The sequence below is a fragment of the Ursus maritimus genome, unplaced genomic scaffold, assembly GCF_017311325.1.
Source record: "Ursus maritimus isolate PB19 unplaced genomic scaffold, ASM1731132v1 scaffold_2, whole genome shotgun sequence".
In the NCBI taxonomy this organism is placed as follows: Eukaryota; Metazoa; Chordata; class Mammalia; order Carnivora; family Ursidae; genus Ursus; species Ursus maritimus.
Window position 1 is genome coordinate 24,746,146 of NW_024424452.1, and position 20,770 is coordinate 24,766,915.

At 45.6% G+C, this 20,770-nt stretch overlaps 1 long non-coding RNA gene across 1 annotated transcript; it reads left to right on the forward strand.

Annotated features, from left to right (window-relative positions):
• The first annotated feature begins 1,098 nt into the window (after positions 1–1,098).
• Positions 1,099–13,404, forward strand: LOC103668643. The gene is made up of 3 exons (XR_570126.2): positions 1,099–2,997; positions 9,021–9,100; positions 12,468–13,404. It is a non-coding gene; the product is annotated as an uncharacterized LOC103668643 (long non-coding RNA).
• Positions 13,405–20,770: the final 7,366 nt, after the last annotated feature.

Here is a 20,770-nt window from a genome sequence, read left to right on the forward strand (position 1 = left end):
TTAAGAAGGCTCCTTACTATTCTTCCAGCCTCACCCTGTCCTCCCACAATCCATTCTCAACCTAGCAGCCACCACAGTGATCCTTTGAACCATAAGCCGGACCATGTTCCTGCTCAGCTCAGAACCCCCCAGTGGCTTTTCCCAGTTCCCTCAGCATCAAAGTCAAACTCCCTGAAATGGTTTCAAAGAACCTGTGTGATCTGGCCCTCTCACCGCTTCCTCTTTCTCCAGCCATACTGGCCTCCTTGCCATTTCTCAAAATACCAGGCATGCTCCTGTCTCAGGGCATTTGCAATGGCTGTTCCCTCTCTGCCTGCAGTGCTCCTTCCCAGATAGTCATATGGCCAAATCCCTCAATGACTCTCAAACTTGTTTCAATGTCACCTCTTAAAGGAGGCCACCCTCACCACCTCTTTGAAAATTGCAAACCCCACCCCACTGCATGCCTCATGCCACTTGCTCAGCTCTTCCATTTTTTTCCCCCATAACACTTAACCACCTGGCATATTATATAATGTACTTACTTCTTTTTTGTCTGTTTCTCGCTGCAAGAATGTAAGCTCTGTAGGGCAGGAGTTTTTGTTTTAATCACTGTCATATAAATAGTCATCAATAGGAGTGAATGAAGAAATAGCTCTCGCTTGTTCGCAGTCATTTTCATATAACTAATAATTCAAGACTACTCCATGTGCTTCTCCGCAAAATTCAGTAGAGATTTATTGAAAAGATGCTACCAAGTCAGGCTGGGCCCCTGGGTTCTGGGTCTGTAAAGTATGGTTTGCTATAAAACTCAAAACCCTCCAGCCAAGAGGGAAAAAAAAAAATGCTACCAAGAAACCAAAGAAAGGCCATTCTTTATGCCTCTTGCTGATGATTTAAGAAGACAACAACACTATGGACTATGAGAAACAAACTGAGGACTTCAGAGGGGAGGGGGGTGGGGGAATGGGATAGACCGGTGATGGGTAGTAAGGAGGGCACGTATTGCATGGTGCACTGGGTGTTATACACAACTAATGAATCATCGAGCCTTACATCGGAAACCGGGGATGTACTGTATGGTGACTAACATAATATAATAAAAAATCATTAAAAAAAAAAAATAAGAAGACAACAACAACAACAAAATCCAGGCTGGATATCCACATGCAAAAGAGTGAATTTGGACCCTTACTTCACAGCTTATACAAAAATTAAATGGATTAAAAATATAAATGGTAATGCTAAAACTCTAAAACTCTTAGAAGACATAAGGGTAAGTCTGTCTAACCTTGGATTTGTTTCCTAGATATGACACCAAAAGTACAAGCAACAAGAGAAAAAAAAAAAAGATAAATTGGACTTACTCAGAATAAAAACTGCTTTTCAAGAAGGTGAAAGACAACCCACAGAATGGGAGAGAATGTTTGCAAATCATAGATCTGATAAAGGATTTGTACTTAGAGTATACAAAGAACTCTTATGCTCAACAATACGACAAATAGCCCAGTTAAAAATAAGCAAATGATTTGAATAGACCTGTCTCAAGAAGACGGACACATGGCCAATAAGCATTTGAAAAGATGCAGAAAAGGAAAACGCTAGTCTTTAGGGAAAACCACAAGGAGATAACACTTTACCCACAAGAATGACTATACTCAAAAAGTGGAAAACGACGTGTTGGCAAGGGTGTAGAGGATCTGGATCCTCATTCACTGCTGATGGAAATAGAAAATGGGGCAGCCCCTTTGGAAAACAGACTGGCAGTTCTTCAGGCCGTTAAATACAGTTACCATGTGATACAGTAACTCCTCTCCTAGGTATAAGCCCCCTAGAAATGAAAGCATAAGTTCAAACAAATACAGATACATGGAAGTTCCTAGCAATATTGTTCATAATAGCCAAAGAGTGGAAACAATCCACATGTCTATCAGCTGATTAGCGTATTTCTACCACGGAATATCATTTGGTCATAAAAAGGAATGAAGTCCTGATACGTGCTACAACACTGATGAACCTTAAAAACATGATGTTTGGGCACAAAGTTTCAGAACAGGAAGATGAAAATGCTGGAGATAGGATGGTGCTGATCATTGCTCAGCGGTGTGAAGGTACTTAATGCCACTGACCTCTACACCTAAAAATGGTTAAATGGTAAGTGTTATGTATCGTTTACTACAATGAAAAAAATGCTAAGTGAAGGAAGCCAGACACAAAAGGCCACATATCGCATGATTCCATGTATATGAAATGTCCAGAATGGGCAAATCCCTAGAGACAGAAAACAGACTAATGGTTGTCTAGGGCTGTAAGGAATGGGGGACAATGGGGCATAACTGCTAACGAACACAGTTTCTTTTTGGGGTGATGAATGTTCTAGAATTAGCTGGTGGTGATGGTTGCATAACCTTCTGAAGATATTGACAAAAACCACTGAATCGTACACTTGAAAATGGCAAATGTTATGGCATGTGAATCATAGCAATAAAGAAAGGATTTATAGTTTTATGCTGTATTTGAAAGCAAATTTTGATCCCGTCTATTGAATGGGGAAACAATGTCTTTAACGTGCCACCCTTCAAGCCAGCAGAGCATGTAGAAGCCTTGATCTGCGATGCTGGTGCTGTTTCTTGCCGTCCCATATCAAAGCTAATTTTGTAAGTATTACAGTCAGGAATCTTAGTCATATAAAGACATTTCGTACAATACTTATTAAAAGCCCAGATTTGTTGCTGTTTGGTTTAGCACCCCCTTCAGAATTGATGGCTGGTGGTTTATGCTTCTGAGAGCTTCCAGAACAAGACCAGAGAGATTTTCTGAATCCCCCTGTGGTTGTTTTTAATTCCATTACAGCTTGTCCTCGTGTATTAACAAGGTAATCTTGTCTTTCCCTTACTTTACTGCTCTGACCTTTCAGGGAAAATGTGATTTTAAAATTGGACACCATCCAAAGATGATGCCAGGAGGACAAAGGATGTTATTCTTGCAAGCAACATAGTTCCAAAGAGGCAACCTGAGGTACAGTTCTTTGCATGTGTTTGATTCCCTTGCTACTCAAAGTGTCGTCCACGGACCAGCGGCAGTGCTGTCACCTGGCAGCATGTTAGAAATGCAAAACTTGGGGCTCCTCCCCAGACCCTCTGAATCAGAATCTGCATTTTAACAAGATGTGGTGGTTTTAGACTATATCCACAAATTCCTTGCTACCCCTCTGCTCAGTGGAGCCCAATTCCACTTGCCTTGAGTGCGGGCTGTACTTGGTGACTTGTTTCTCACCAGTGGTAGAAACAATGGAGCGGGACTGCCGAGGCTGTCAGGTCATAAAAGACATTGCAGCTTTCACCTTTCTCTCTGGGATCACTCAGTCTAGGTAAAGCCCGCTGCCATGTGGTGAGAACACTTGAGCAGTTAATGTGTGGAGAGGATCACATGGCCAAGAGCTGAGACCCCCTGCCAGTAGCCATGTATGCACGCCATCTTGGGAGTGAACCCTTCAGCCCCAGTCCTGCCTTCAGATGATGTAGTCCTGGGTGACATCCTGCCTGCACCCTCCTGAGAGGCCCAGAGCCAGAATCACCCACCTAAGCCGCTCCTCAGGTCCTGACTCTCAGCAGCTATTTTCGATAGTAAATGTTTGTGGTTTTCAGCTGCTGAGTTTTGGGGTGATTTGCTCTCCAGCAATAATTAACCAATACACAACACATCCAGGTGATTTGAAAGCACATTAGTGCGAGAAGCTGAACTAGACCACGAACTCCTGGAGGGCAGAGGCTGTCTTAGTCATTTCCATACCTTCGGAGCTTAGCACAGAGCCTGACACAGTAAATTTTTGTTGGACCAAATACAAGGTTAAATTGCCCTGGTTTTTGTTTGTTTGTTTGTTTTGTTTTGTTTTTGTTTTTTAGAAATGATAACTTTTTTGTAAGAAATAATGCACACTTTCGCATGGTGAAATATTCCAACAGTGCTAAAGGGTATTTACAGCGACAAGTAAATCTCTCTGTAGACTGCTGTTGCTTATCAGCAAACTGTGACCACCTACCTTACTTTGTGATCAGCTGTCAGCAATCTGTCACATAAGACATGCACTGTTTTCTTTCTTTTTCCACCCTCACTTCCCAAAGAAATAGTTGCCTCAAAATGAAGCAATATTAAACTACATATAGGTTAAAAAAACAGACACACGAAACACTTACCCCTAGAAGTAACCGCTATTAATAATTCATCGTGTACCTCTCCAGACTCTAAAAAAATCTTTGATCTGCAATTTGCGTTTTTCTTTTGGTGACCTCTATTGCCCATCTTTCCAAGACAATATGGATAGACCCACCACATTCCTCTGGTTGGCTGCAGTACTCTTAAATTTCATTGCTGAGTCCCCGCCCCCACCCAGACACCGCCTCACTCCCATCCTGCTCCGACTGCTTCAGGAACCCAGTTTTGCCACTGCCCCTGGGGGGGGGGAGGGGGGGGCTGTGCTCTCCTCACCCCCTGTAGGGAAACAGTTTGCAGGCACTGGAGAGCCTTGAACTTAACCACCAGGCCACTTGGCCTCTAATTTACCCTCTACCTCGATCGGTAGACATTTGGGTAATGAATAACACAAAATTTGGAGACCTCTACTGCTTCAGGGGACCACCTTTGAATACAGTCTCTGCGGAATTTCAGGAGGAGAGATCTCTTGGCGTTCTTAGCCCTTTTGGAGATTCAGTAAACTCTTCTGAGAATGTGATAAAAAGTCTGGATCCTCACCCCAGGGCCTTCTTAAGGCCCTCCTTAAAACTTCTTGATCTGGTGATTTGAGGAGAAGAAAACGTGACCTTTCCCAACCGAGGGAACAAAAGAAACCTTTGCTCAAAACTGCTCTTTGCTGGCTCTGCCAGAACACAAAGCACTTTCCTGCTGAATATGTTTTCAAAGGTTTAAAAGGCTCCTCTTGCCTTCGGGGACGTGCTTCCTCCCACTCCTGCCTCCCGAAATGGCAGTCCTGCAGGGCTGTGACAGAACACGACGGGTCCTTTGATCCGGGTTCGTGTAGGAAGATGGGCTCCCGGGCGCGCCAAGGGCAAAGGAAGGTCCTGGGCTTCACGGTGCCCGCCTGCGGCCACCAGAGGGCGCCCTCGCACTGAGTTCCGAGTCTGGGCCCGCAGCCTGCCCTGCCAGTCAAGTCCAGAATGTCACAAGGACATCGCCTGGTGAGCAAGGCGAGGTCATTGCTGCATGTTGTGATAATCGGTCCCCAATAATCCCACCTCCTGATCTCCGCTATTGAGTGGGAATGGATTGTCACATTTGCACAGTGCAAGAGGCGGAGGGCTTAGCTGGCTGTTCAGGTCTGCATGGGTCCGCTGACTTGAGAGCATCCTTATCAGGGAGGATGCATTTTCTTTTTTAGGAAAGGGAGAGAGGAAAACACAGGGGAGGATGAGTAGTCTCTATCCAGGGGTACCACATGGAGAACCAGCTTCAAGCATCAGGCAGTATCCAAGGGGCTGCACTGAATATTTACTCATTAGTTCAGACAGCTCTCTGGACACACCTTGCTCACACATACCTTCTGAGGAAGGCCATTTGCCCTTCTAACCTACTTATCTCATAACTGACATCATCCCACACCCTCTCCCTTATCTCTCCGTACTTCATCTTTTTGCCCTGGTACCACATTCTATCATCCGTCCGGTTGTTACGAGCTTTCCTACCATCTCTTCAACATAGTGTGACGCTGTTAAAGGCAGGGGCTGTCCCCACCCCTCACTGGCCCTCAGCCAATGTTTGATAAACTAATTCTAGCTAAAAAAAAAAACAAAAAACGCCCATGTGAACTCATAAAATGAAACAAAATGAATTGACACAAGTAATCACTAGTAATGACAATCCTCCTGATCTCACCTGAACGTAGCTAGAAACCGTAGGGGGGACCTGATCTGGTGGAGGCCAGAAGTGCAGGAGGGGAAAGGATTCACCCGAAGCAGAACGAAGGAGATAGAAGTTTATTGGTTACACCACAAGGAAGCAGCCCTCAGGACCCAGGACAGCAGAGGAGAGGCTGTCTGCAAGGAGGAGGTGGGGGCTGTAGTTAAGTGGGGAAGTGAGAAGGTGTGGGGACGTAGGGAGTTCTCCTTTTTGGGTACCTGTACCTGGTTGTAAGGAGCCCATTGGTCAGCTAGGGCTTATGGATATTTGGAGGTGGGTCGCCTAGTGAGCCTGTTTGCCTTCAGCCCAGTGGTCACTGTTGGCCCTTTGACCTTACACAGGTTTCCATTGCTCAAGGCTGTTGCCCTAAAGCAGCCTCTACAGAAACTTCTGGATGAAAGTACAAAGTTGGGAAGAAGGGTCAACCTTGGAGTGTCCTTCAGTCCTCTTGTCCATCTGCATCCCAGACCTGGCGTGAGCCTGCAAACATTTAACCTGCGACCATGTCTCCACTCTTCTTCCTCAAAATGCCTTTTATTTCTTGCTGCTGTGTTTTGTTTTTTGAGAATTTCCCTTCACGATATTTTCTTCCTTTTTTAAAATCTCAATTCTATTTCTAGGGTTATACAGAATTTTCTAATTCTTATTCCTGGAATACCTAACTGGGCATGCTCATCAGAATCAACTCTTGAGATTAAAAAAAAAAAAATCTGCGGTTGCTCCTTCTCCTCTCAGTCTTACTGAAACAGAAGCTACGTGGCTGGCCTAAGGGATGAATATATTTTAAAAACTCACATGGGGCTCTGATGTGCAGGCCTGGCTAAGAATCAGTGGTTCCATTCCTCAAGCGCTTTATTTTAAATCTGCCCCCAAATGGATGCTTTTCCCCTGCTTTACATTTTATTTTTCTGGGCTGATTCAGCGTTTCCATTCTGTTCCCCTCTCTTCCTGCACTATTTTCTGCTAAGATTGTGACTTGTTCCAGTTTTCTCCAGCCCATTCAGTGCCATGACAGCTGGAAACATGTTCCAGACCAAATTGTCTTCACGGGTTGGAAACAATGGTGAAGAGCAGGCTTACTGTTCTGCTGGGGGGATGGGGGGAGCAGGCTTTGTGCAGAATTTTCCATGCTTAGCTTCCAACTGGCTTTAAGATGCCACCTGTTGCACTTGCTTGCTGATGCTCTGTGTATGTATTTATATTTAAATATGACATGGTGAAAAGAATAATTATCTCATTTTTTTTGGTTTTAAGGGAGCATATTATTCTAAGTGCTGTGGAATAGAAAAATTTTAGAACATGAATTTCACAGTCCTTTTTTATAGCATTTAGAAGAGACACAAAACATCTCACCTTTGCTGTAATAGAAAGTATTAATTCTGCTAAATGAAAAATCCCAGAGGTTTTCTTCAGGTATGGCTTGATCCAGGAGCTGAAACCAAATACGTGGCTTCTCTCTCTCTCCTCTCTGCTTTCCACAGTGTCAGTATTAGGCTCACAATGACCACCCCCCCCACCCCTGCAGTGGCCCTCCTTGTGTGTGGCAGCAGAATTAGGGCAGCACTTCCATGCATCACTTCCTAACACTCCTCCATCCACAAGAAAGGTGAGGATCTCTTCCTCTAGCTTCTGCAGAAGCGAGAAAACTTTGATTTCCCAGAATCCACAGCACATACCCCTCCCCCACCTCTAGACTCATTTTTCTCCAATCAGGTCACATTTCTCACTGTCAACCAATCAGTGTGGGCCCAGGGGATTGTGGTGCTTTCATTGGCCAACCTTAGTCACATGGTTGCTCCTGAATCGAGGGGAGTGGCGACAACTCCACCCAACTCCACCCAAGCCACCTGGGCCAAGAGTGGGGTGAGGATGGTTCCCACAAAGGAAGCCAGAGTTCCGTCCCCAGGAGGAGAGAGAACAGATGTTGGGCGGGGAAAAGGGCCTGATGTTCCCTGAGGCCTGGATGTCATGATGCAGACAAAACTTGAGTGGTTGTGAATAGGGCATTGGGTTCAGGATGGACTGTGACAGGGAAGACTGACATGGGGGGGGGCGACATTACTATAGTGCGCCTGTTGAGGGTGGATGAGGACCTGGGTGAGGGCTCTATGGTGACAGGCAGTATAGCATGATGGTCTATACCATCTGGGTGTGAATTTTTGCCACTTACCAGGTGTTACCTAACCTCTCTGTGGCTTAATTTCCCCACTTGTAAAATGATGGCACCTGGGTTGTCACAGACGAACTTGAAAATAACATGCCAAGTGGAAGAAGCCAATCATGAAGGACCACAAATTGTGATTTCATTTAAATGAGATGTCCAGAATAGGCAAATCTATAGAGACAGACAGTAGATTAGTGATTGCCTAGGGTTGGGGTGAAGGGGGTGTTGGGGCGGGTGATAGCTAAGGGGTTCAGGGTTCTTTTGGGGATAATGAAAATGTTCTAAAACTGTGAGATGGTTGCACGATTGTGTGAATAGACTAGAAGCCATTGAATTGTCACCTTTCATTGGTGAATTGTATGATATGTGAATTATATCTCAATAAAACTGCAGGTTTTTTTAGAGGTGATCTGTGTCAAGTACTTTTAACAATGCCTGGCACATCCTCTCTGCCTGCCCCATCAGGCCTGGAGGTCACAGTGGCTTCCGACTGTCCCAGACCCTGGGGGGGCCCTCAAGTTTAAGTTTCCTTCATCCTGACCTTGCCTTTATTATCCCCTTTTGAGTGTGCCTCTCTTTCCCATGAGGACCCTGACTGCATCAAGACCACCTCTCCAGAGGAAGAGCAGGACCTGTGGGCTACTCAGAAAGGACTTGTCAGTTTTATGTGTTCAGTGGACTGGGCCACGGAGTGCCCAGACATTTGGCCAAACATTATTCTGGGTGTCTCTGTGAGGATGTTTTTGGTTGAGATTCACATTTGAATTGGTAGACTGAGTAGAGCTGTTTGCTCTCCTAAATGTGGGTGGGCCTTATCCAATCAGTTGAAGCCCTGGCTAGAACATACAGTCTGACTTTCCCAAAAGTAGGAGGGGACTCCTTCTGCCCAACTGCTGGACTGGGACATTGGTCTGTTCCTGACTCAGGACTTGAACTGAAACATTGGCTCTTTGGTCTTTTGCAGACTGGAGCTGTACCATTGGCTCTCGTGGGTCTCCAGCTTGCTGACTGTAGATCTTGGGACTAAACAGCCTCCATACTCATGTGAGTCTCTTTTTTTTATAAATGTAGATCCTCTTGGTTCTGTTTCTCCGGAGAACCCTGACTAATACAGGACCCAAAGGAAAGATGAGTCAATGGTGAGTTTCAGGCTGAATGACTAGGAAAACTATCAAAATACAGGAAAGAAATAAGGAAATCAAATCAAGGGAAGTAGTTGGTTTGGGGAGAAGAAATTTTTTTTTTCCCACTCACAAACACTTATTTCATATCTGTCCTGTACCAGATAGAGTGCCAGCCACGGGAGATTAAAAAATCCAGCCAGTTGACTAGAGGCCAAATCCATCCTTGATTCTATCTTCAGCCTCACTCTCAACATTGAATTAATCTTAAGATCTGTAATTTCACCTCCCTCAGTTGCCTTCAAATCCATTTCTTTGGCAGGTGGACAGGACTTCCATCGGAATCACCACCCCCCACCCCCGATCCTTTTAAATCCACAACATTTTGTAATGATTTCACTCAGGGTTAGGAGGACCATGGACATATGCGAAGTCATCGAAGAGCTTTTGTGAGTGGAATCAGAAAAGAGAAGTTCCCTGGGGTTGATGAAAGCGCATGGACATCGAGTATATTTTGCAATTCCATATTATTTAAGGTGATAGGAAGAGTGTTGCTAACAATGTTAAGTGTTTGTTGGGGGGTGAGATAGTGTCAGAAGAAAAATTATCTGCAATTATTCTATAAAATGCCATTAGTCAAAACAGGGCCCAGAGTATTAGAACGATGGGGTGGGGGGCAGGGGCCATCTCCAGAGAGAGAGGAAAAAGATGTCCATCCTGGGTGACATCTAGCTGAGCCTGAGAGCCTGAGAGCCCTGCCTCCGAAGCCCCTTCATACTCCATACTTTATCCCCCTCTAAGGGAAGGTAGCTTTAAGAACCACAGCAAAGAGCGACAGCTTGGACCACCCCTGCCTCCTTGGAGATCTGCGGGGGGGCATGGTATTTATCTACCCATTTCCATGGGAGCCAGGGGAGGCACTCAGACTGTTAAATCACCTTGGGTGAGGTGGGGCGGGGGCTTGTCCATTCTCCAGGGCGTGAATCTAACAGCAGGAAGCTTTTCTCCCCCTCCCCCCTTTCCTTCTTTTTGTTCTAGATGAACAGAGATGAGGGAAGGAATAAATCACTTTACAAGAGACTGCTTTGGGTATTGATTCTAAGCAGCCTTGAGCAAAGCTGGAGAGTATTTGGAAGTTGTATCAGATTTTAAAAAATTCAAGCCCATGCCATTTTCCCTGCATTCCCATCACCTGTTCACAAGTATTGGCCACCATCATCTCTTACCTGATGCCACAGTCTCCAAGCTGGGCTCTATGCAGCCAGCATTGTCTCCCTCCACATTGCGAGGGGATGTGCCCCTGTGACTACACTTAGGCCAGTAAAATATAAGCAGAAGTTCTTAGGTGGCACTTCTCAGAAAGCTTCTTAGGAATGGGGAAGGCAGCTAAAACCGGCTTTTTTTGCCTTCCCCCATATCTTGCTTCCACCTGGGATGTGGATGTGATGGCTGGAACTCCAGTATCCACTTCTGAAGACAGAGTTCCACATGTGCAAAATGACATGTGCACAGGAATATTTGCTGCAGAATTACTCATAATAGCAAAAAATGGTAACCAATCTCAGTGTGCGCTAGGTGGGGACCAGCCAAACAGCTTCCGACTCAGCCACACTAGGGATTACTCTCCAGCCATTAAGGAGAATGAGGTGGCTCTATTTGTTGTAATACGGAAAAATTTCCAAGACTTACTGAAATGGGAGTAAACTAAGGTGCAGAACAGAGCGTTTACGCACAGCTCAAATCCCAGTTAAACCACTTCACTAGCCTGATGAGGTGGTGGGCCAGGGTCAGGGAACTATGGCCAGGGAGCTAAATCTAGCTATTATTGTAAATCAGTTTTTATTGAAACACGACCCTGTTCTTCATTTACGTGTCTATGGCTGCTTTCCCCCTACAAAGACAGACTTTAATATCTACAACAGAATCTGTATGGCCCACCAATCCTAAATTATTTACCTACTGGCCCTTTACGGAAAGCATTTGTGACCCCTGATCCAGGCCTTGCTCTCATTATCTCTAAAATAGGTTGACGGAAACATGCCTTGGTTCACAGAGATTATAAGGATTATGGAACACAATGAACATAAAACTACTTAGCATTTATACTAAACCCCACCAGGTTTAAACCCCTTTAGTTTAAACAAAGGTAAGCATCATGACTTTGTCACTGATCTCATTCTCTTCTCTCCCAGTAGAAACTTCCCTGTAGCTATTTAATGAATATAATTTTTTTTCAGATCCAAGTAAATTGCTTTAGATATTAAAGAATAGTTTCCAAATCTAGTAAACGTGTGTGTGTGTGTGTGTGTGTGTGTGTGTGTGTGTTGGGGGAGTTGGCACCGAGTTGAGGGTAGGAAACCAATATTTGTCAAGCCCCTAATATGCGCCAGGTGTGGGATAGATGCTTTCCATGTGTTACTTCACTGAAGTCTTATTACCCAGGAAAGGAAGCTTGGAGCTCAGAAAGAAGGGATGCATAGTCAATGACACCATTTGGGAGTCTGAGCTGGGGACTCAAATCCAATGCTGCTTCTTCCCCCAAAGCACATGCTCTTTCCATGAGAGAAGCACCTCACGATTGAGCTGTGTCCACCTCCAGGCAAGATCCTGGACCACTGCACACCTCACCTGTGGTTTGCCTGCGACAGTCCTGTTCAATGCCTATTGTCCAACTTGCTTATCCGTGGCAGCCATTTGTCCTCTCAAGCGTGAGTTTGGACAATATGGTCCCCACTGTAATGTACGAGACTTCAAATATCAGCTCAGTGAGGGCCGAGATCTTTGTTTTGTTTACTGAGTGTTCTCAGCACCTAGAACAGAGTATGGCACATAGTAGGTGGTCAATAAGTGTGTGTTGCATCAATGGAATGTTGAGCGAATTATCAGTAACCCACACAGGTAGCTGCCAGGTGAACAAGAGCCACATGGTGGGAAGAGGACTGTTCTGTCACAATAACTCTAAACATGCCTGGATACCTGGCTCTTGGTCTCTCTATGTGGTTACAGCAAACTGTGCCTCGTTTGGGTTTGGGGGATTTTAGTGATACAAATTGAACACCCACTTCATACCAGATATGGTCCAGGTTGGGCATCCCAGATGAACGAGGTGAGTATTGTTAAAGGCTGCCTAAAGAATGGGGGCCCCCCCGGGAGAAGGGGTCCCTCATGCAGGGTTAGAAATTAAACACATTGAGCCCCCGGTGGCTTTGCCAAAGAAAGGAACGTAGATTATGTGCTCAGCATAGCCGTGACATGAAGGCTGTGATAATCCATCCCTTTTATTCACACAGTATGTCGTGGGCCACTTCCAGCAACAGAAGAAAGCCTGACCTTTGGAGAGGGGCTATAAAAAGACAGCCAAATCTGCTCCTTCTTTCCCCACAATGCACCTTTCACAAAGGAAGAGAAGCAAAGGATCTCCGTGTTCAAGGGAAAGGTACACAAAGGCAACTTGGCATTTTGTCAAGCTGATGGCCAGAGCACAGAGCGGCAAGCAAGATGCTGCTGAGACTGGGACAGCCTGATGTGGCCAGGTGAGAGCCGGACGGTGTGGCTGCCAGCAGAGAGGGGCCTCCTTGCCCGCTAGCCCTCCAGCACCAGCAGGCTGGGGCTGAGGGCGGTTTAGGAAGCTGCTCGAGAGCTCCAGAGCCAGGAGTTTGAGGACTTAGCAATCTCTCTCAAGGCCTTAGCAATCACAGCTACACTTACGATGGGCTCAAACCAATAGGATGAAGGGTGTCATACCCTCCAGTGAGAAGATTCTGAGCTCGATTGAGTAAAAACATCCTGGAGGATGACGTTGCCGAAGGTTTCAGAGAAAGTGAGTGGCCTGTTCGTTCTCGCCATCCCTTGCAGCCTAGGAATGGGATGGAGAGGTTCCAGAGTCANNAGGAATGGTGAAAAGGCACATATTATCAAAGATACCCTTGAAACAATTTCTTAAATTCCTAGAATATACAACATTGTACCATCCCTATACATCTGGTTTATTTTTTTTCAGGGCTGGAACGGATCACTGCATTTCTCTGGTTGAGCTCAGTCGGTTGTTTCTTGGGACCATATTGAAGGCAAATAGCAATCTTCGAATATTAGTCGCACGCAGCAGGTGGGAACTGGATAGAGTGAGGTGAGGAGGAGATTGTAAGCTTCCATTTCACACTTACCCACAAGCCATGTGCTCGATAGAGTCAGTGGTAGATGGGTGGTTTTCCTGCAATGGATGTTTATATTGTGCCCCCCCCCCCCCCCGCCAACTCTCTCTCTCCCCCTATTCCCTGCTCCCTCATCTTTCTGCCATAGCACAGGCATATCTGTCTAGCATTCGTGGGTTCAGAAAAGTTCTCCCACCTTGGCACAGGCTTCTCTTCTCTTCTTCCCAACTTTTACCGGGCCGGTAAAATAAATTCGGCAAATATTTATTTATTGAATGGTTCTTATGCCAGGCACTGGGGAGATAATGGGGCACAAAGCAGATAAAAACCCTGCTTATGTTCCAGTGGAAGAAGTGAGTGAGTTGGAACTCTGACCTAGGATCACCCACTTGTCATTTTGCTAAGTTAGGACTTAAGGATAGAAACAAACCTCTCATGATCATTGTTGCTATCAGTTTCTCCCTAGAAGACAATGGTTATTTTAACATCCAAAAGAGTCTTAAGGGCATACTTTTATAATTTTTTTTTAAAGATTTTATTTATTGGGCACCTGGGTGGCTCAGTCGTTAAGTGTCTGCCTTCGGCTCAGGGCATGATCCTGGCGTTCTAGGATCAAGCCCCACATCAGGCTCCTTGGCTGGGAGCCTGCTTCTTCCTCTCCCACTCCCCCTGCTTGTGTTCCCTCTCTCGCTGGCTGTCTCTTTCTCTGTCAATTTATTTGACAGAGAGACTGCATGTTTTCAAGTGGGGCGAGGAGCAGAGGGGGAGGGAGAGAAACAAGCGGACTCCATGCTGAGCCCGACATGGGGCTCGATCTTACCATCATCTGAGCCAAAATCAAGAGTTGGACGTTCAATTGACTAAGCCCCCCAGGCGCCCCTCTTATTATTTTTTTTAGGGCTTTTATTTTTTAAGTAATCTCTATACGCAACATGGGGCTCGAACTTACAACCCCTGAGATGCGTGCTTCACCGACTGAGCCAGCCAGGTGCCCTGGGCATACTCTTAAAAGGATAGATTTTCCTCAATGATTATATTAGAACCTAATCGTATGCAAATTTAAGTTGTTGGGATTCAGCTACATAAACAAAACTGCTCTGGGTGTGGGAGAGGACACTTTAAATAACACTTTAATAATGTAGACAATTTCACTCCCCCTTTACTTAAAGAGCTGGCTTCCTGTTGTCTCCCATTTCCGTGCCTTACAACGGCTCCCTCGCCAGGCTGAGTGCCTGACGATACATATTACTCATACAACGTGACCCATAACTCAAACCAGCTCCTTCATCAGGTGCTCCACGGATGGTTTCAATGCTGGAGAAAAATCGGACGGTAATTACGGTCAATGAGAGATAGAATATCAGTTCCCAAAATAGCAACTTCCTAAATAGATTTTCAAATGTATTTTTTTTTTCTTTCAACATCATTTTGAAAAAAAACATTCAAGCAGACAGAGAAATTGAACGAATTGTGCAGAGGACGCCCATTTACCCACCATTGAGATTCTACCCTGAATGTTTAACTTGACTTGCTTTCTTGTGTCTGCCCATTCGTCCACCCCTCTCTCCACCCATCATTCCAGCTCCCTTTTTTTTTTTAAGATGTTATTTATTTATTTGACAGAGAGAGAGACAGCCAGCGAGAGAGGGAACACAAGCAGGGGGAGTGGGAGAGGAAGAAGCAGGCTCCTAGCGGAGGAGCCTGACGTGGGGCTCGATCCCATAACGCCGGGATCACGCCCTGAGCCGAAGGTAGACGCTTAACCGCTGTGCCACCCAGGCGCCCCTCCAGCTCACTTTTTGATACATTTCAAGGGCAACAGCTGAGGCCAGGACACATCACCCCAAAATACTTCAGCAAGCACATGACTCACTAGAATCCAATTTGTGTTTATGATTTTTGAGGTAAAACTGAGATGCAGTGAAAGCACAAGCCTGAAGTGGACTATTCAATGAGTTTTGACAAATGTGTAATCCAAATCCCTACGCTGATCTATCAAGGGTAATTTGAACGAAATACAATTTTCTTTTGCTATGTGCTGACTTTGAAATGTCCCTACCCTGTAAGAAGAGACTTCACCGTAAATTGAGCTTTATGAAAAATTCTCTTCATATGTTTTATTTTGCTCTTCTGCCCCTGACCCTGGAAAACATCATCAGAGGCCCGTTTGGAAAGAGTTGACTCGAGGCAGTTTGTGGGGTGGTTCAAGTTATCAGCATAAGAAGCCTGGGTTCAAATCCCAGCTCTGCCAGCTTCTGGCTCTATGAACTAGGGCAAAGTAGGTACCCGGCCTGTAAGCCTCAGTTTCCCCATCTGCAAGATAAAGATTGAACCTGCTTCATAAGGCTGTTTAGTGTGGTGAGGGCTGAATTAGTTAAATTACATACAGAGCTTGATTAGAACATTGCCTGCCAAGTAGCAAACACTCAGGACACGCTGACCCTTATCCCCGAATTGGTAGCAGGAGACAGAGAGGAGGAGGTCTCCTATCTGACTCATTAACTTTGTAGACAGTGGCTTTCTGAACTCAGTGATTTTATGTTCCTCTCGGTTCTGAGTCTCTCTGGCCGCATTGGCCCTCCAGCCAGAAATTTAATGACTGTCAGAATTCTCACCATGACATCACCAGACAATGTCAGTGGGAAGTCTGTGTCCATAAAATGACTCAAACTAGAACTGGAGTAGGTGGGGGATCGGGTCCTTACTCTCTAATTGTGTTGGGTTTTAGTGTAAATCTCATGGCCTTGAATTTAATATTGCACCATTTTATTGGCACCAAATTGCATTACTGACTCATTAGCTCTCTCTTGGCCCTTCATCTCTGCCAGACCAAAGCTCGCCTTTGACTGATGTTGGTTTCATTATTCGGGACTCTTAAATAAACAGTGTCTTTGAAAATGGAGATCAGGGAAGGACATTTTCCAGGGGAAAGCTCTTTATCAATATAGGGATACTTTGCTGGACTTCTGAAATAAGATTCGTTCTTTCATGCAGGCAGCCATTCAACAATTAGTAACTGAGCGTGTGCAGGACAGTTATGGTCCCTGTTCGCAAGAGCTCTTACAATATATTTAGAAATACAAACATTTATTTAGTAATCACACAAATAATGATTCACAATTAGGACAGAACTGATCCAACAGCAGTCCTTGGGGCAGATACTGTTGGTTGCCTGCTACGGCAAAGGCTGATAATCATCCCCTAATATTTATTTCCTTTCTTTTCCATAGTAATAGAACACTTATTTTTAGCAGGATACATGCTATCTAGGATAATGACTACATTTCCCAGCCTCCTGTGCTGTGCGATGTGGCCACGTATGATTCTGGGACCAATTCCAATGTGTGGAAGGGGGTTCTCCCACACCAGCGGGGTGTCCTGCAGTACAACTCAATTCTGACACTCTGTATCTGGAGACAGAGTCAGATTCCATAGATTAAGGAAGGGCTGAGTCCCACAAGACGGCCCCTCACCACCTCACTTCACGCGCCATTCACAAGGCTACGTTGTTACCTGTGCTTCTGACCTAGCGGGAGGTTCTATGGGTCATAGGTTCCAACACCCCACCCCCACCTGGCCTTGGGTGTGATTAATTTGCTAGAGTAGCTCACAGAACTCAGAGAAACATTTTGCTTAGTAGATGATGGGTTTACTACAAAAGGATGTAACTTCAGAACGGCCAGGTGGAAGGTATGGGGCAAGGTATAGGGAAAGAGCTGGGGTGGGGGTGTTCCATGTCTTCTCCAGGCACCGCTCTTCCCCCATCAGCGCCTGTTCATGAGCTGGAAGCTCTCCAACCCCCAAGGTATGGATTTTTATGGAGGTTTCATGACATAGGCATGATTGATGAACTCGTTGGCCATTGGTGATTGATTCAACCCCTCACCCCTCACCTATCCCTGGAGGTCAGGGGGTGGGACTAAAAGTTCCCAACCTCTTAATCACTTGGTTGGTTCTCCAGGCACCCACTCTCCATCCTTAGGTGCCATTCGTTAACATAACAAAAGACACCTCATTGCTTTCATCACTTAGGAAATTCCAAAGATTTTAGTTGGTCTGTGCCAGGAATGGGGATGAAGCCCATATATATATTTCTTTTCTTTCTTTTTTTTAAAGATCTTATTTATTTATTTATTTAAGAGCAAGGGAGAGGGAGAAGCAGACTCCCCACTGAGCAGGGACCCCAATGCGGGACTCTATCCCAGAACCCTGGGATCATGACCTGAGCCGAAGGCAGAGGCTGTATATCTTATTCTAAATCACAACATCCCATCAGGTGACTAAGTTATGGCCAATGCAGTGTTGGCAATTCCCTGTCCTGCCCTTCCTTTGTCCTTTTACTTCTTCCCATGGGGTTTGCATCCCCAGTAACTTTCATATGCAAGCCATACTAGGTTCTGTTTTCTAGGAAAGGGAGCTAAAATGCTTTCCCACCTCATGCCACCACCAACCCTGCATCAGGGTTACCAGGAAGAGGTACACTCACATGACCTCAGGCCCCAGTGGGGCTTATTATATAAGGCTCCAAGGCAAAGAGGCCACAGCTGCTCACTCAAACAGGAACGAGATCTGGAACGTCACCCAGGCACATGGTGGCTTTAGTGGCCCAACATCGACTCGGACACTCACCATTCTTGGATCAGCTGCTCGTTCCTATCGTCCCCTGACCTGCCATGGTATATATTTCCTCGAGGTCTTGGTGTATTCTGTGACTTCTGCTTAATTCCAAATCCTGCTTCCTCTTGGCTTCTCTGTCCCATTCAGAATCCCCAAGAGAAAAGATGGCTTTGAGTCATCTAGTATTGGGTGGCATTGTCGACAAAGCTGTGTGGCAGGCTTCTTTGTGGCTGGCTGCCCTGGTGCAGTCACTTGAGAGTAAATATTTAGCAACATATGCATCAATTTGACATTGGTGTAACATCCATAGAAGTGTGGCTGATGGGCTTGTCTCTCTGAAGAGAGGATAGAGCAGCGTGGGTGTTCCGAGTTGCATGTGAGATGAGCTGTGTGATAGTCATGCATTGGAGAACCAACGGGAAACTTTTAAAGAAACAGCAATAGATCATTTATCACATACAGTTTGAGGAGCACTGAGAAAGTTGCGGCAAAGGACTCTGAGCCCACCTTCCAGAAAAGATTCCTAAGCCACACAGCAGAACTTGGCCATCATGGGAGCTGCTGCCTCTGCCCCCGCTGGAGAGCTGCCTATGGAATTGAGACCCAGCCGTGGGTGGCAGAACCACCCCACCTTTGCCACCAGCCATACTAGCAAAGTGGGCGTCTTAGGCGGCTTCTGTCCCTGTGCCAGAGAATCCAAGAATGTGTTCAGCTTTCCAGCCCCAGGTGCGGAAGAAGGCTTGCTGGAGAAGGCTGGGATGGATGGCCAGTGAATGCCACAGTGTCTGTTCACCAACTCCAGACTCCTGCAACAACAGGATTCACGTTCCGCTCCCCACCACTGTCACATGGACCTCCGTGCATGGCACATTCTGTTGCCATTACCCCAAATGGCCTCCCTGCATTTCTGCTGCTTAGAATCTTACTCATTCATTCATTCCTTCATTCCTTCATTCAACAAATCTCTGAAGTGCCAAGCATGGCATTGGGTGCTGGGGATACCAAGTTGAATCTGACAAAAATCCCTGCTTCCAAGAACCTCTTTACCTGGTTATGGACATAGAAACATAAATTAACCTGTCTCCCCAGGATGCCCCCTTTCTGTGCCAGAAAATCCTTGACAATGTGAAAGGGAGTGAAGCGCCAGGTTTATGCGCTCAGCTCTGCGGTCAGGTTTGCCAGCTGTGTGACTTGGAATAAGTTACTCAACCTCTCTTAGCCTCACTTTTCCCATGTGCAAAAGGGTACTAATAACAGCACCTGCCTCACTGGGCTTGTTCTGAGTATTTGGGGAGATGCTGCTCGGGAAGGGCTGCGTCCAGGAGGTTCATGATATTTATCAAACGTAGTGTCCTTTCCCATCCTTCAAAGCCTGTCCTATGTCTCGTCCCCGTCCCCGGGAGCCTTCCCCAAGCCTCCCGTGAGAAATGAGTCACCTCAGCTTTCTCTTTTCCTCTCATCAGTGTTGTCATTCTTCCTCTATGGGACACACCTCTGGCATATCAGAAATGCTGGAAGGACTGTGTGTATATATTTGCTGATCTGTTAAAAAAAAAAAAACACAGGAGTGGTCCTTGTCAAATATTGAACATTAAAGGAAATTTCCAAGGAAATTATTATCAGAAGTCACTGAAAGGGTGGCAATTTTCTGAATCCACTGACACTGTGTGGAGAGAGCATACCTTCCTTTGCATTCCTCTCTGCCTGGCACAAGGTGAGAACCCACAGAGGTGTGTTATAAATTAATAATGAATGATTTTGTGTTTGTTCTGACACATACAGGAGATTTTCCAAGGGCAAAGTTCTGAGGCTTGTACCTTGAACTCTTTGGAGGAAATGAGCTATGGAAACCAATTGTAGGCAGGAAAAACAGTAAGAGCGATACATCGTTTGCTCAGTGTAGTGGGGTGAATCATGGCCCACTGTGAGATAATAGAAAATATATTCCTGGCACAGAGCTCCTAAAACCCTTGTGATTTTCTAGGTGATAACAGCACTAGGAGCATATTTTGTTCTAATGAGGTGACTCTGGGTGGGCTTCTGGATGGCTCCAGGATGGGTTCTGGCCACTAGGAAGACCAAGCCATGATTAGAAGCTTGGTATTTTCAGCAGCCCCCTCCCCCACTTCTCCAGAAAGGGGAAACGGCCTAAAATTGAGTTAATAATTGATCACGTGTATGTGAGAAAGCCTCCAGAAAATCGCAATGGTACAGGGTTTGGGGAGCTTCTAAGTTGATGAACACATCCGTGTACTGGGAGGATGACATGACACCTTGTTAAAAGAGAAACACCCCAACTCCACAGGGACAGAAATATCTTTAGCATGTCCTTTAATAAACTGGTAAACATGCTCCCCTGAGTTCTGTGAGCTGTTTTTGCAAATTGATCAAACCCAAGGAGGGGGTTATAGGAACCTCCAATGTGTAGCCAAGTTGGACAGAACAGTGGGTCACCTGAGGAGACCTACTACTTGTGATTAGCGTCTGAAGTGTGGAAGGCCAGTCTTATGGGACTGAGCTCTTAACTTGTGGGATCTCATACCATCTCCAGGGAGATAGTGTCAGAATTGAGTTAAATTGTAGGACACCCAGCTGCTGTGGCAGAGAATTGCTTTTTGTGGGATATGCAGTGTGAGTAGTAAAGGAGACACATATGAAGGAAAACAGGCTCTTCCGAAAACAGGCTCTCCCTGCCCCAAAAAAAGATATATCCCTGTCCTAACCCTTGAAACCTGTGAATGTGACCTTATTTGGGAAGAGAATCTTTGCAGATGTAATTAAGTTAAGGCTCTCCAAATGAGATCACTAGGATTCCATCCAGTGAC